Source organism: Labeo rohita, chromosome 23 (genome assembly GCF_022985175.1).
Source record: "Labeo rohita strain BAU-BD-2019 chromosome 23, IGBB_LRoh.1.0, whole genome shotgun sequence".
In the NCBI taxonomy this organism is placed as follows: Eukaryota; Metazoa; Chordata; class Actinopteri; order Cypriniformes; family Cyprinidae; genus Labeo; species Labeo rohita.
The window spans coordinates 14,574,614-14,589,117 of record NC_066891.1 but is presented as its reverse complement, the minus strand read 5'-3'; the positions used below and the strand labels follow the sequence as shown (position 1 = coordinate 14,589,117).

At 35.1% G+C, this 14,504-nt stretch overlaps 1 protein-coding gene across 2 annotated transcripts in view; it reads right to left on the bottom strand.

The window, feature by feature from the left end:
- The window catches only part of rca2.1 (regulator of complement activation group 2 gene 1), a 69,277-nt gene that overhangs the window by 18,169 nt on the left and 36,604 nt on the right, over nucleotides 1–14,504 (bottom strand). The window lies entirely within an intron of this gene.

Here is a 14,504-nt window from a genome sequence, read left to right as displayed (position 1 = left end):
AAAACCTTATTTTTTACTATGGCTTCAGAAGACGCGGAATGCAATACGACTTGTTTGTAATGCTTTATACTGCTTGTTTATGGTAAGTTTCTGCTATAAATACCTGTGACTAAAAAAAAAAAAGAGAGAAGAGGGTGGGACGCTTCCGTTGTAATTCTGTGTGAGAAAGAGTCTGAGAGAGTGTGAGTGTAAGTGTGAGTTGTGTGCTTCCTCCACTGCCATTCCCACACAAGGCTGTAGCACTTTTATTAATAAATGTGATCTAACAAAGGAAAAAGGGGAATATTAGCCAAATATTCTTTTTATATTGCTTGTAATTGGGATGAAGAAAACATCTGTTGAGTTTTTTAGCATAATTTTTTTAATTGTGTTGAATTAAAAACCCAAAAATGCAGCGGGTCCACCAGACCCACGAACACTGGCTGAGTAACAAAAATATGAACACCATACAAGGGTTAATTAACTTTATGGTTTAAGGGTAATGGAAATGGGTTTCTCTAAGGCTGATAATACACGGGGCAACTTTTTGAGCAATGTTGCTGGGCAACTTTAGTTAATGTTGCTGTCAGCATGCAAACAGGTGAGACACAGGGCCCATGACCGATCTAAAGTATCTAGATAGAAGTTTGTTACCTGTTCTCAATGGGAAAGTGCCCAAGCAACATTGCTCAAAAAAAAGTTTCTTCTTTCAAGCAAATTGCTTGCCCAGTGTATCATCAGCATAAGAGATATATTTTTAATATACATAACGTAATTGTGAATATTACTGATGTTTTAATGATTTATCTCACTATAACAAGAACCTTAGAACTGTAATATTGTTTGTTATAACAAATTAAAATCACTTACTAACGATAATGATGATTTTGATGATGAAAGTTTCTTATAATAAGAAACTTTTACTGTTAAACAGATTTCTGAGTTTTAACTAAACTGAATGTGTCATTGTGTGCCTTACTGCTTTTATAAATCTATAACTACAACTATTACTTTATAAAGCAATTCCAATAAATACAATTATTGTGGCTCATAGCTGTGCATATGTTGTAGATTTTCACATAGGTTACTGATAAATTACAAGCCAAGAACACGAAACTATTCATTTGATAAAGATCAGTAAACGAATACAAGAGCATACAGTTGAGGTCAAAAGTTTACATACACCTTGCAGAATCTGCAAAATGTTAATTGTTTTACCAGAATAAGAGAGATCATACAAAGTGCATGTTATTTTTTATTTAGCACTGACCTGAATAAGATATTTAACATAAAATAAAAAGATATAACATGCATGACATGTTAAAAAGATTTAACATGCATTTTGTATAAGACCTCTTATTTTGGTAAAATAATTACCATTTTGCTGATTCTGCAAGGTGTATGTAAACTTTTGACCGCAACTGCATATTCTTTGAAAGCCAGGATAAATGAATACACATATTCAAGGCAAGGACGGATCTTTGGTCATCTCTCAGGAACACATCGCTTGTAAAATTATCAAAACATTATTACATGCACTTGATCATTGTTATTGAGTTATATGAAGTCTGCTTCTGTATGTCACACCATGTTTTGTGATATAACCTCAGCAAAAAAGAAAGTGTTTTACAGATGTTTAAGTTTTCATGTTTTCATGTTATTATTACACAGGCATGTGTGGAACAGTAAAACACATATAGTTTATAGGCGTAGGCAATTAAGGTCACGGTTATGATACCTTAGAAGTGGAGTAATCCCCTCCCTACGTTGACTGTATTTAATAGCTCATAGAAATATGTTCTCGATAAACATCTTCAGGATTAGCTACAAGATAAACAGGCCACACAAAGCAGTTTATTCGGAGTTGAATATGAGGAAGTTTGAAAAAGGATTTGCAACAAGAATGGAAGTCTTTGATTTGTTACTCACAGAAAACAGTTCAGGCCTACATGAGAAGTGTACAAGCAGTGTACATGGACCTATATTAATTTAGCATTCAGAAAATGTAGCCATGTTAGGGCCCAGGTGGTTTTACTAATTTACATGTATAGAAGCAACACTCGCAAAAATAAAAACTAACATTCATCAAACTGTTTGTATATTTACTTGACAGATGTCTAGAAGCTAACAATAAGGCTAATGGTACTTAACTAATGCTACTTAGTAAATATGTTAAATTATTTTTTTTTTAAATGAACTAATATGTTATCATCAGAGCTGGATAGATTACTTATAAATTGTAGTCTGTTACTGATCACTGATTACATGATGAAAACTAGTTCGTAATGTAATCTAGATTAGGTAATGTAATTTGACTACTTTTTTATCAAACATAGTTAAATTATTTGAAATATTAACTTCTTCAGTGATATTTCAAGCAAATAGTTTTATTATTAAGGTGTGACAAAAACATTTGGGAATCCCTGCATTAAGCACACATTAATAAACACAAAAACAACGACACGTCCAAAGTCTTCCAGGTTTGAAATGTTTTTGTAATCATGTAATCCATAAAAAAGTAATCTGATTACAAGCATTTTAAAATGTAATGTATTTTAAGTACAAGTACTTGGATTGTAGAGTATGGTTATTCCTGTCCTCTTACAAGAATTAACAAGAATTACAAAACAAATCTTACATAACTTGTTACACAAGATAAGTGTTACGTAGGTGCTGGATGGACGAGACACGAACACGATATACTAAACACACAAAGTCTTTAATATACATCCAAGGAGTAATCAGGTCAGGAACAAACAGGAACATGAGAGACATCCACACACATAAGGTAACATTCAAACAAAAACCAACAGTGTACTGAACACAGAGACAGACTTATAAAGGGTAACTAATAATTGCAGACAGGTGAAAGGGATGACGCTAACGAGGGTTAAACCAAAGCAGACAGATTGACGGGGGGAAACAGTGGGAAAAACCAATACATGAACAGACAGAACTATGACAATAAGACAATACAAGACAAGAAAGAAAGAGAAAAAATAAATAAATAAATTAAAAAGAGTCCATCCGGTCTATTGAAGTTTCTTCAATACCGGAAAAGTGGTTGCCAAATTTTATGAAATGCTTTACTTTTATTTCTTAACCAGTATGTTAATTTTTCCAGGGGTACACAGTGATTAATCTCTGATAACCATAGACTTATGGGAATAACAGTATCTGATTTCCACTTCATTGCAATACACGTCTTAGCAATTATTAATAATATTTCTGTAAGTCTTATGGCATGGTCTTGCGTAATATTGGAGTTGGTGTAATTGCCCAGTAAACATACCTCTGGGTCTACTGGAAAACTGACTCCGTGGATATCGGAAATAAAGTTACATACTTCTTGCCAAAATTCCTGAACTAGAGGGCAGGTCCATGTGGAGTGTCAAAAAGTTCCTTCCTCCACACCACATCTAAAGCAAAGAGGTGAAATTATGAAGTATTATAAACTTATGAAGTTTTTTATGATGTTTTGGTTTTGTAAAAACCCTGTTTATATCAAAACCTACAAAAAAAAAAACTTATGAAGTTTTGATGGTGTGATATACAGTTGATGAAGGAAGTTACATTAAATCATTCTATATCTAGAATTCAAGTATGATGTAACACCATCCTTACACAGTTCACCCCATGTTTCTCCTTCAATGCTAATGTCCAAATCATGTTCCTATCTCACTTTTGGTTTGTCTAATCCAGGTAATGGTTTATTTATCATAAGAGAATTATATACTCTAGAAATTATTTTATATAACGGTCGAATCGAGTAGACAGATTGCTCCAGTTGTGTTAAACTAGGTAGTTTCAGTTGGGTTTTAACTCTTAGAAAGTCTCGCAATTGCAAGTACCTAAAAAAAACTCTTTATTGTCTAAATTTGGATTTAAGCTGTTCAAAAGACATTAGTATATCATCTTCGAAACACTGTTCCAGACGAGATACTCCTTTGTCAGCCCATATTTTAAAATACTTATCCTGAAAGCATTTTGGGAGCAATCTGTTGTTCCATAATGGTGTCTTAGGGGAGAGAGTCCCTTTCTGTCCCAAAGTCTGTTGCAACCTTGTCCACGAACAGACTGTATGAGTAATCATTGGGTTTTTGTTGTTGTTTTTTTTTTTTATTTATCAATTTCTCATCCCATTTATATAAAAAAATCTGTGGGTTCATTCTCTTTTAGTTCACATAATTCTATTTTAAGCCATGAGGGGATGAATTCACTCCTAAATATCTGGGCCAGATATCTGGTGTGTGCCGCCCACCAGTACATTTTAAAGTTTGGCAACTTTAATCCCCCTTGATTGTACCCTAAAGTCAGTTTTTCAAGACTTAATCTGGGTGTTTAGTTAGTTTAGCTGCTTTAGTAGGGGGTTGCGGCCTAAGTGAAGATCTATCCAGCACCGAATCCATGCAGAAATTAAAATCCCCACCTACCAAAATCCAACCACACTGTAAAAAACAATTTGTTGAGTCAACTTTAAAATTATTTGTAACCTGGCTAAAATTTTAAGTTCAGACAACTCAAAAAAAGTTTATTCAACTTGAAATGTTAAATTATACTAAGTGACAACTTAGATATTTGAGTTGAATCAACTTAAAATTTTAAGGCAGCTAGGTTACTTACCCATCTGTTAAGTTTAGCAAACATAAATATCTAAGTTGTTGCTTAGTACAAATTAACATTTCAAGTTGACTAAACTTATTTTAGTTGACTGAACTTAAAATTTTAAGGCAGCAGGGTAACAGATTATTTTAAGCTGACTCAACAAATTGTGTTTTTTATTTTTTCAGTGCAGGCGCTTGAGCAATCAAAAGAAAGATAGCTTGCATAAACAAATGGTCATCGTAATTGTGTGCGTATATATTTAAAGAAGTCCACTGTTCTGAATATATAGATTGCACTAATATATATCTTCCCAATGGGTCTTTAACCATGTTTGACAATCTAAACGGAACATTTTTATTAATCAGTATTGCAGTTCCCCTTGATTTGGAATTAAATGGGGATGCAAAAACTTGTCCTACCCACTCTCTCTTGAGTTTCTGATGCTTATTTGCTGTTAAGTGTGTCTCTTGTAAAAACACAATATCTGCGATTTGTTTTTTAAGATATGTATATACCCTCTTCCTTTTGATTGGGCTGTGCAAACCATTTACGTTAAACGTTACAAACTTTAATGGGCTATTCATATGGCTGCATAAGTGTTAGACTTTTTCCCAGATATTTTGTATCTCCCCAAGGAATAGAAGAAAGAAAAAAAGAAGAAAAGAAAAAAAAAACACGAAAGATGTAATAACACTTAAATTCACTCTGCTCAGCTGCCAGCTTAGAACAACATGTTCATGTTGGCCACAATTATTGGCACCCCTAGAAATTATTATGAATTATTCTAAAATATCTCTGAAGTATATTCCTGTCCATATTTACATGTTTTAGCACACCAGGGTGACTAGGAGCATTAAGTTGTCCAGGCAAGACTTCCTGTTACACAGGATTATAAATATAAGGAACACAAAGGCCAAACTTCCTCAGTCGTCCATCACAGAGAGTAAAAACAAAGAATATAGTTCTGATTTGCGGGAAAAGATTGCTGAGCTTCACAAAACAGAAAGTGGCTGAAAATCCCCTTTTCCACCATCAGGGCAATAATTAAGAAGTTCAGATCAGCTAAAAATGTTACAAATCTGCCTGGAAGAGGACGTGTGTCTATATCGTCATAATGCACACTTAGGAGAAGAGTTTAAGTGGCCAAAGACTCTTCAAAGATCACAGCTGAAGAACTGCTGAGATTAGTTGAATCTAGGGGCCGGAAAGCCTAAAAAAAAAGTAAAATAGCTCCTACATCACCAGATGTTGTTTAGGGGGTTTCAAGAAAAATTCTGCTCACTCATCCAAAATCAAACTCCAGCATATTCAGTTGTCAGAACACAACTGGAACTTCAAATGGGACTGGCTTCTATGGTCAGATGAAACTTAAAAAAAGAGCTTTTTAGCAGCTAACCCACCAGAAGGGTTTGGTGCAATCATTGATAAAAGTACCCCATGCCCACGGTTAAATATACTGCTGAATCTTTAATGTTGTGGGCTTGTTTTTCTTCCGGAGTTCCTGGACATCTTGTTCAGATACATGGCATCATGGTTTCTATCAAATACCAACAGATAAAAAATCCAAAACCTGCCACTGTTGGAAATCTTATAATGGGTCGTGGTTGGATCTTCAATTAGGACAATGATCATATTTACCAAGGGTGCCAATATTTGTGAAGGGGACCCTATGTGTAACAGCCCAAGCTAATTCTCTTTTCTAATAGAGTTTCTAAAGGGTTAATTGTGTTAAGACAATTTTTCCCACCATACAAATAGTGACTAAACAGCAATGTTGAACAGGGGTTGAATAATTATGACATAGCTGTGTTATTTAAAAAAAATCCTAGAACTCAAACATATTACATTATATACTGGCATTATCACTTTCAATATGGCAGTAATCTGTTATAGATGCAATTTTTATAAAGTCCTGGAAGCTTGAATTTGTAAAGTACTGCATTCTCTGGGGATTGAATAATTTAGATGGGTCTCGGAGGTTTATCAGGATTCGGCACTGGGTACAGAGTGCGATGGGCTGTTCAGAGAAATGTTGCACACCTAAAACGTTAGGTAGCCATTCGCTGAAGAATTCAACAGGGTCACACCCTTCGCTGCCTTCCTTCATACCCATTACACGTATGTCTCTGCGTCTGCTGTAGTTTTCAAGGTACTCAACTTTATCTTTTAAAGTCTCATTCTCCTGTCTGACCACTTTCTTAAGGCTGTCTATCCGATGTACCGATGCGCTGTTCGGCCTCCATTACTCTTCCAAGAAGGCTGCTCACTGTCAAGTGCAAGTTTTCTATGGACGTTTGCAAGTCTGCAGTTTTAGAGTCTATCTTTTGCGAGCGAGTGTTACTGCCTTCCTGGATTTCTTTAGGAAGAACTGCAAGCATGTCACCTTCCCTTTTCAGTTTCGTTTGGATCTTTCTGTGGGGCGCCATCTTGTGTTTTCTGCTTACAAGGTAATGTGTTAAATAGTCTTTTTACCGTGCTAATAAATAGTATTTTCACTATACAGTAGTCAACATTTGAAGTGGATCAAAAAAGTTCATCAAACTTGTCCTAAGACAAGAATGGGTATTGTTTTGGTTTTGGGACACCTTTTATGAAAGGTTTTGATCCACTTCAAATGTTGACTACTGTATTTCGATTTTTGTGAGTTGATGTTATACAGCTCGTTCAATGAATCACGGGTCGACGAGTGTTCAGCCGTAGAACGGAGATTCTGTTCAAATTCCCTATGAATCATAATGAAATTCCATTTGAGCTAAATTTACCTGTTTCACTTACATCTATTTTTTTATTTTTCAAGAAAAAATAGACACATCAAAAAGCTAAAATATTTACAAAATCAATGAATAAAATTAAGCAGTTTGACTGATTTTTTTGTCCACCTTTTGAACAAAGAATATCATTTCAGTGATGGCAAGTAACTTGATAGGAAGTCAACATGAATTAAAAAAAAATGCAATGTATGTACACTTGTAATGAAGCTGCAACCATGCTTTTCAATGAGATGTCTTTGGGGTGTTTGCCTTGAGCCCTAAGCCTCCTTGATGTATATTCTGAGCATGTGTGCACTACACATAAGATGATAATCATAACCGATGAGAGAATCCAACAAAGACACTCATACCACAGCAGTAAACCAGACCAGGACCTACAGAACAAGAACATATTAGTTTTTTTTTTAGCCTGCTAACAATTGTATTGAACTATTGTGAGTTCTTATTTACTGCAATTGCATTGAAAAGAGTATTATTCAAAATTTCTACCATCAATATTTATGTCCTACAGGAGAAAGTCAGTCGTACAGGTTTAGAATAAAATGATTTTGGATTAACTAATCCTTTAGAATTCTAGAAATAAATCATTTATTTTTATTATGTATGTTTATTATGTATGACTGTCTCGTTTTGGATTGATTCATTTTACCATGTTGAATAATAGTTTTCTGTTCTTGTCTAATTAACTTACTTTGTCTCATTCTGACTCCATGTGAGATGAGGAACTGTTGCAGAGTTCAGGACGTTGTAGTTTGGATGGCTGTTGAGAGTGATATTGTGCTTATTACACAGTCATAAGCAGAGAAAGCTGGTCAAGAAAGAGAGCGAACACTTAAAGAGGAACACCTTTAAAGTAGTCCACGTGACATAAGTGGTTCAACTGTAATGTTATGAGGCTACAAAGTATTATGGGTTAAAACCTTGGGAAAAACATTAGGGTAAGTAATTAATGACAGAATTTTCATTTTTGGGTCCCTTTATTACTGAAAGTCCTCTGAGGTCATATTCACTGCAATCCATAACTGAAACACAAGATGGAGCAAGTCTGTGGCGTGATACAACAGACACAAAGCACCCAAATGTCACCATAAACCCTTGTGGCCGTCCTTTGAGTCCATGCTTTTGTGACAAAGTGCTGTTTGACTGTCAGGTAGAAATCTGCTGTAGTGCTCACCTCAGTGTGGGCTCAGCAGAACGGCTTCTGTAGCTAAAATGATAAATCAGACACCCTACAGCAGGGGTGCCCAACCCTGTTCCTGAAGATCGACCTTCCTGCAGAGTAGGGGTGGAGCCGAACCCGAATACGGTATTCGGAAAGGCACAAATAGCGTGCTTTTTACAAATACTTATTTCGAACAAATACTTAAAAAAATATTTGTATTCGGGAACAAGAAAAACTTTATATCAAAAAGCTGCGTTTCCTCATGAGACCGCAGTGCATGCCTGCATGAGTGAGTGAGTGACATTCAGGAGTCGGAGGGGTTGGGGGCAGGGCTCGAAATTGCGACCGTTTTGGTCGCATATGCTCCCAAAATTTAATCTGCGCGACCTCAAAATATATTCGGAAGCATTTGTGCGAGTGCGAGAAAGTATTGTGGTGCGACTTGTTTTTATTTCTTTACAAAACTTTCGCTAGCCTAATACTGCCCAGAATGCTGTGAGCTGATACAGTGACAGTTTCGCCGTTCTCTCCAACATTACATAACTAACTAAACTTGATCTTTACATTCTTAACTTTAATGCAGAATTTAGATATTAGTCGTCAATCACTCCCTGTCACTGACACTGCGCTCCGCTGAAACTCGGAACCGGCCGTTTTTTTCTCTCTCTCTTAACCAACCTCTGTTCCAGATTTGCACAAACTACATTGTAGTTAGGGGTGTGTGATATGACGATTTTTGATTGTGGAGAATTAAAATGTCTCCACAATCTGCTTTTGAAGAAATATACTATATTTTGTGCTACAGCGCACGTTCTGGCATACATTCACATCAAATGATAACTCCACTCACGCAGGGGCGTAATTTCCACTGGGGACACACTTTTCAAAATCCCGTTTGTGTCCCACCACTTTTAAATAGTTTTGTTAAATTAATGTCTTGTATTGTGGAATGGACGCTCAGCACCGCAGAGAGTTTAGCGCCATCGTTAAAACGAAACCGAAAGTAAAACGCGCGCGCGCATTCAAAAGCAATTTTAATACCCCACGTTTAGAGAGCGACTCCCCAGTTAACCTTAGCATAGCTTCCCGTCACTCATTAACTTAGTTGAAACTCCTCACATGGATTTGGGCAACCAAACAGAAAAGAGTGTGGCTGCTGCTGAGCCATCTCTTGGTCCTCCACCAGCCAAAAAAAAGTGTGTAGAAGTGTAACGCAAAAAAACAGGATTTTTACGCCTATTTTGAATTTTACTCGAATACAAATACAAATACTTTTCCCATCAACAAATACAAATACAGATACAAATACCGGCTGCTTTGCACACCCCTACTGCAGAGTTTAGTTCTAACACTAATCAAACACCCCTTCACACTCTATAGTGTTGCACTTATATTCACAGTCTGTCAAGACTTGGAATATAGTGCAAACTTTCTATGGGCAGTTTCTAGGGTTTAATTTTGTCATGTGGAGCTGCAAATGTCCCAGCCTCATTCACTTTCTGCTAAACATCTTCTGTGTTAGACAAAAAAAATAAAGGCAAACAGATCAGGAACAACACATTTAATGACAGTACTTACCTATGCAGGTCAGGACCACTTGGTTTCCTCACAGGTAATTGATTGAGACTCCGTTGAATCGTTGAACATTTTAAAGTTTGGCAACTTTAATCCCTCTTGATTGTACCCTAAAGATTTTTAAAATTCCCTAAAATATTTAAGAATTTAGGCAAAATATTCATCTTAATGACATTAATCCTCCCCAACAATGTAAGAGGCAGGTCCATCCAACGAGGCAGGTCACTCCCCACTTTCTCCAGGGCATTAAGTAAGTTAAGCTTATAAAGATTTTTCAAGTCCCCGTCTACATAAATGCCAAGGTATTTAATGCCAGCAGGTGAAAATTTAAAAGGAAGTTTGCCACTGACTGTTTCATATTATCTGTGTAGATAAAGGCAGTATTTCGCTTTTATCAAAGTTAACTTTATAACCAGAAAATTGACTGAATGAATGTAGTAGTTTCTGCAGATGTGTAAAAGAATCTGTCGGGTTGGTTAAGAATAGGAGAATATCATCAGCAAAGAGTGACATTTTATGTATTTCAGAGCCAATATGGAATCCTTTAATATTTGAACTAATTCTTATGGCTTCAGCTAGTGGTTCAACTGCCAATACGAAAAGGGCTGGGCTAAGTGGACAGCCCTGCCCGCATCCTCTAAACAGGGGAAATGGGGCAGAGATTACTCCATTGTAATTATTTTAGCTCTGGGAGTTTTATAGAGATCAAATCCACCCTTACCAAAAAGAAGTATACTTTAAGTTTATTTTACTAAGTATACTTAGGTAAAGTTCACGTAAATTAAGTATACTTTATGTAGTAAGTATACAAATATCAGCATACTAGTAGTATACTATTCAGTGTACTACTTTAATACTCCTTAGGACCAAATTGGCCCACTTTCTAGTATATAAAAGTATACTTTATAACAGTAGTAAACTTTGAGTACACAACTAGTTTACATCTATGTTTTCAGTTTGTACTACAAGCATACTAAAAGTGAACTAACAGGTATACTGATAGTTTACTAATTAAATACTTTATGCATTTTTAGTACACTTTGAAGTACAGTCTCAGTAAACTACAAGATCAGTAGTTCCATACTCCAAGTACACTCGTAAGTTTTCTTTAAGTGAACTTTATACCATATTTTAAGTATACTACTATGTCCCTATTTAGGTATTAATTTGTATATATTTTGTTATATGAATCTGAACATACAAAACATTATGAATAACTTAAGTCTAATATGTAAACAATGTTGCCTTTGTTTGTAAAGCATTTTACAAGATTAAGATATCCAAAAAATGGATATAAGTGGTTGAAAGTATCTAGGCCTCAAAACTAGATACACAATCCTCAAGAATGGTGGCAATCAGCAAATATTAAAAAGATTAGATCTTTACGTCACAGTACAACAAATAACTAACAATACTGACCAAACAACAACAAAAAAAAAAAAGTTTAAATGAAGTCAGCAAACAGCAAAACAATAATCCTATAACAGTAACTGGATAATCTATTCATGCTGTAATGCATGCTGGGAATTTACAAAGCCTTAAAATTTCAACAATATGAACTTTGCTCAGACAACTTGTGTAATTTTGTTGGTCTGACAACGGAAGAATAGCATTTTTTAGTATTTGAGACAAAATGCTTAGCAAAATGCACAATATGTATGTTACGACCTTTGATGGAAATTTTGTCTAGGAATTTAAAAGGAGTAACATTGAGATGAACAAAAGAAGAAGCTTAAAGTAAAAGTGGCAAGAGAAACGCAGGACATCAAATTAGCACCGCAAAAGATTTATTGCTCCCAAAACCACGAGTATTTACAAACATTTAAGAACACAAAGTAATAATAATAATAATAATAATAATAATAATAATAATTTGTATAACCAAGACAAACGGGAGAGGGAACTGAAAGTGGCGCTAGAAAAATCAAAGAAATAAAGTTAACAAAAAGAACCCCACTGTCTCCTCCCGGTCCTCTAAATAAGAAAACAAAAATATGAAAAAGAAAAAGTCTTAAGCGCAAATGCGCCCTGAACTTACACTAACTAAAAAAACACATTTAGCGCACTTCACTAAACTAGTGTGTCTAATACATAAAACAACCCTACGTGCAAGGAATGTATGTCACGTGACTTACTAGGCTGTTCCACGTCTCCGTTGTCTGTAAGTCAGCAATTAGATCACAAGTTTGAGTGGAGCATAAGCGGGCTAAAAGTGTCAAAGACACACGACGTTCGTCATGAACTCCGGTGTCACAAATGCCAAAACTTTACACAGATCATTCCAACAAATCTCACGCTAGTCTCGTAAGCATTAAAAGTAGTAGCAGCTAAACCGACACAACAAAGCAACCAGCGACACTCCAAGTCAAACAGCTGAAATCTTCCAGTTGCCACTTCCGTTTTAAAGGTCTCTAAGCAGATCGCGATTGGCAGAGATCACACGACGTCACAGGTGACCAATGATGATTGACAGACACATCAGCCAATTGAGTTCCGAAGATAGGCGGTACCTAGAAGCGCTAGAAGTGATAGAGAATAGAAAAAAAAAAGAACATACATAAGGAAAACATTGTACGGTTCGTAACAATGTATTTGCATTTTTTACAGTGTGGAAGCATCTGTTTTGGTTTCTTCTTCGCTTGTGTTTTGGAAATTTTGTACAGAAGATGTGTAATAGCATTTCTCATGTATAACAATGAAAGCACGGATTCTCAGAGCACAAGTATAGCTCAAATATATTTATATATATACACTTTTGATGCTGTTTTATGTCTGATGATTGTGTTAGATTACACGTGAAAGCATTTTGGTTTCTTCTTCACTTGTGTTTTGGCAATTAGCGCCCCTAGCGTATAACAATGAAAACACGGATTCTCAGAGCACAAGTATAGCTCAAATACTTTTTCTAAGTATAAATCAAGTATACTTAAATGTAATTTTAAGTATATTTCTGATAAGTATATAAAGCACATTTCTGAGAAGTACATAAAAAGTAGCCTAAAAGTATACTTTCCTATTTTCAGTGGTTCTTTAACCCTTTCAGACCTGAATTTTTTTCACTGGACAAAATTTTTTTTTCCCTCTTGGTATTTGCTCTTCTCCAACATATAAATGAGTCTAAAAAAAAGATTTGTGCAAACTCATTTTTTATTAGATTTTTCTCATGTCCACTACAATGGACACCAGGACTGAATAAAAAAAAAAAAATCTGCATATTGTAACCATACATAATAAGTAGTGTTTGTGCACTATAGTTGAACTAGTGTTTAAAATTTTGAACAGAACACATACTGTAAGAATGAACAATGCCATAAGAATGTGGAAAAAAGGTGAAATGATATGAAGTCTCAAAAAAAGTGGGTGAATTTGAGTATATGTATAAATGTCTTTGTGTGTATATGTATGGGTTTATGTGTAATTGCTGATTGTTTTGATAAATATATGATTGTGTGCATAATAGCATCAAGGCATCAGTGTGTGTGGAAGTGGTGTGAGTGTGTGTGTTGCTCTGTATTCACTGATCTCATCCACTATGGCTGTTTCTCAATAAAACCAATGAAAAACTGACCTACAGATTATAGTCACTCTGAAGACATAAATGAAATCATATTAATATTAATTGCATTAATTAACATCAATGTTCATAAAACATTAACATTTGAATTTGTACTTCTGTATTTAGCTTTGAAATGCTTGCACAAATTTCTCAATCTGTTATACAACTAATACATGAGGTTCCTGCTAAGACCTGATGTCCATTGCGATGGACAGTAAATTTTTAAAAAATCCTGTGTTCTGCAACTCTGACAGATCTTCAAAATAACTTTAAATATTATCATTTTATAGTCTTAATTTTACAACTATATATACAAGTTGATGAGTCTACCATTAACATAATTCTGCATATAAAAGGTAAAATATGGGGTTCCTCCTCTTCCTGTCTAGTTGGTTATCCTGTCTCTCTTTTGTGATGTCTGTAGCTCAATCAGAATAAGTTAGGAGTCAGATCTTCATTGTAATTGGTTGATCAGGGACCAATCAGTGACTAGGCATTGCTCATACTTTAAAAACATAACATTTGGTTTAAACAAAAAATCATGTGATGTCCATTTCAATGGACGCAGGGTCTGAAAGGGTTAACCATGTTTGACAATCTAAACGGAATATTTTTATTAATCAGTATTGCAGTTCCCCTTGATTTGAAATTAAATGAGGATGCAAAAAACACAATATCTGTGATTTGTTTTTTAAGATATGTATATACCCTCTTCCTTTTGATTGGGCTGTGCAAACTATTTATGTTAAACGTTACAAACTATTCATATGTATGGCTGCATAAGTGTTAGACTTTTTCCCGGATGTTTTGAAAAAAAAAATGCAGAGCCCTGTATCTCCCCAAGGAATAGAAGAAA